The sequence below is a fragment of the Neofelis nebulosa genome, chromosome 3, assembly GCF_028018385.1.
Source record: "Neofelis nebulosa isolate mNeoNeb1 chromosome 3, mNeoNeb1.pri, whole genome shotgun sequence".
In the NCBI taxonomy this organism is placed as follows: domain Eukaryota; kingdom Metazoa; phylum Chordata; class Mammalia; order Carnivora; family Felidae; genus Neofelis; species Neofelis nebulosa.
This window is the reverse complement of record NC_080784.1, coordinates 54,673,583-54,676,127: the sequence shown is the minus strand read 5'-3', so window position 1 is coordinate 54,676,127 and position 2,545 is coordinate 54,673,583. Positions and strand designations below refer to the sequence as shown.

Below are 2,545 nucleotides of genomic sequence, written 5' to 3'. Positions count from 1 at the left end.
ACCAGATCTCACTCCATCTCTGAGATTATTTTTGTCAGACCATGTGGCCCTTATCCACAGCAGCCTAAGTGACATTCCAAGATAGTGAGGACTCTTCTGAGATGCTTCAAATTGTATCCTTTCCAGAATCCTAGTCCACAATCTCTTCTAGAGTGCTGCTAACTATCAACACAGAGAGGAGTCAAAGATCCTCCCTTATGAGAATTCTACCCTCTAGAATACAGCTGGCAACAGATGATCAGATATTTGCCAATACTGCTACAGTTTGAGATCTAAAGCAAAAAATCACCAATTATCTTCAGATTTAAATCAGAAGAACTTCTTAGATAAAATCTTCAATCACAATAAAATTTGAAGCAGAAAAAATCCTTTACTTCTCAATAACCAGTATCTCAATATGTACCACCAATATATTGTAGGAGAAGTAATTCATGCACCTTTGTTTCTCTACCTTTATTTGAGATACATTATTTTTAGGTAATTAATTAATCTGGATTATGAGGAAGGAAAAAAGAGAAACAAGATTTTTTTGAAAACATATCAAAGGGTTTATTTCCACATAGGCAAAGTGCCCTTGAATAGCCAATAATCTATAATGACTGAAAATGCATTTTGCCCATGAAACATATAACTGCTTATATTATTGCTTAATATATCTTATACTTACAACTAGACAATGCCCACTGGTATATTAAAGCTCTATGATTCCAACGGAAAAGAAACTTCTAACAAAGGATTTTAGAGTTGCTGGAAATTGTTTGAACACACTTTTTTTCCCCTAAGTAATATTACTTGATACTAATAAAATTTTTCTTTGAAATCTTTCTCTACTGCAGAGTGACTGATGCTTTACTTCCGTGGATATCCCAAATGTATCACTAAGGCAGAATAGTAAGGCATGACCTTCTGCAGGCTGAATAAATAAATAGATTGAGGTTTTACTTTTGTAACAGTGGCAAGATTAGTTAACTTAATCATTAAGCTAGACTTTACATATTACCATTTAATACACTCCTTCACTGAGCACACATGATTTCAACTTATTATGATTTTACTCTGTTTGATTTTTTAACCCCTATCTTTATAGATAACACCTCAGAAAATGAAAGCTTGGCAAGGGGAATTATTAAGCCTCTTCAGTAGAACATAAACTGGCCCAAGAAGCATTATGACCAAGACATGGTAGAATTGACCCATCTTAGGGGCTCCTAGGTGGCTCAGTTGGTTGAGTGTCCAATTTCAGCTTAGGTCATGGGCTCCGGTCATCCTCCCACAGTTCGCAGGTTTAAGCCCCAATCAGGCTCTGTGTTGATAGCTCAGAGCCTGGAGCCTGCTTCAGATTCCGTGTCTCCCTCTCTCTCTGCCCCTCCCCTGTGCTCTCTCTTGAAAATAAATAAACATACTTACCTGGCAGGGGAGATACCATGATCACGAAGGTGGTTTTCCCAGGGCAAGGCTTATCCATTGCACTCCGGATGTGCTGACCCCTGCAATTTCCCCAAATGTGGGAAACTCGACTGCATAATTTGTGGTAGTGGGGGACTGAGTTCACGCTTTCCCCTATTAAAAATAAATAAATAAACAAACATTAAAAAAAAACAAAAAGGGTTGACCCGTGTGATTTTTTTTTTCTTTTTCTTCTCAATCTATGACAATACTGTTAAAAGCTGAAAGACTTCTATCTAAAAATATTTCAGGAAATCAATTCAATATCATTCAATATCAAAATACAGTGGTTTTCACATTAAAAAGATTTTGGAAACTCTGCTGTTTTATGTTTAACCACCTTAGAAAGCCAATAGGAAGCACTGTCAACAGAAGTTGAGTCCTGTATCACAACAAAACAAAAATGTCACTGATTCAACCAAAACCTTCCATAGGGCAAAAAAACCAAACCCATGAAATGGTAAGGGAAAAGAAGTGGATAAAATCTCCATAAAACTTCTGTCTTGAAATAAATTCTGTTCTTCAGGATTCTCTGTTATATCGATTAGTTTCTTGAATCTTTTGTCAATGCCAACTGCTATCTGTGTCCCATCTTCAGGTAACTCTTGCTTCTCAGCTTGACCCTAATGACTACGTTCTTCACACTCCTCCATTATTTTCCAAGTTTCCACCTCAGAGGACCCAGTCTACTTTTCTCTTTTTGTTCTATGATGGGGTACACCCCTGATAAACTGCCATTATAATACTCAATTCACAGAATTGCAGATTTGGCAAGCTCCAGTCACAGCCCAAAGACACACATCTAGAGGGCCTTAGATTCGATGGGATGACTGTTTTGTACTCTTGAATTTTTATTTTCCAAACCGGGTTGGCATTTTGTTTATCAACTTATTTGATTCACAAATAAATAAATAAATAAATATGTATTAAAACATTTATCTTTAGACTTTTAACTTCAGCTCTCAAAAATGTAGAGAGCTGGATGGATGTCATCCTCCACCCGATGAGAAAAATGCTGGATATGTTCCAAGTTAACAAACTTGTTTCAGTTCTTCAGAGAAATGAGCTCATAAGGCAAACAACCAACCTGAAATGGAGG

General features: G+C 36.7%; 1 non-coding gene across 1 annotated transcript; it reads left to right on the top strand.

Moving 5' to 3' along the window:
- The first annotated feature begins 1,399 nt into the window (after positions 1-1,399).
- Positions 1,400-1,563, top strand: LOC131508268 (U1 spliceosomal RNA). Its single transcript, XR_009259966.1, has one exon. It is a non-coding gene; the product is annotated as a U1 spliceosomal RNA (small nuclear RNA).
- The last annotated feature ends 982 nt before the right edge of the window (positions 1,564-2,545 follow it).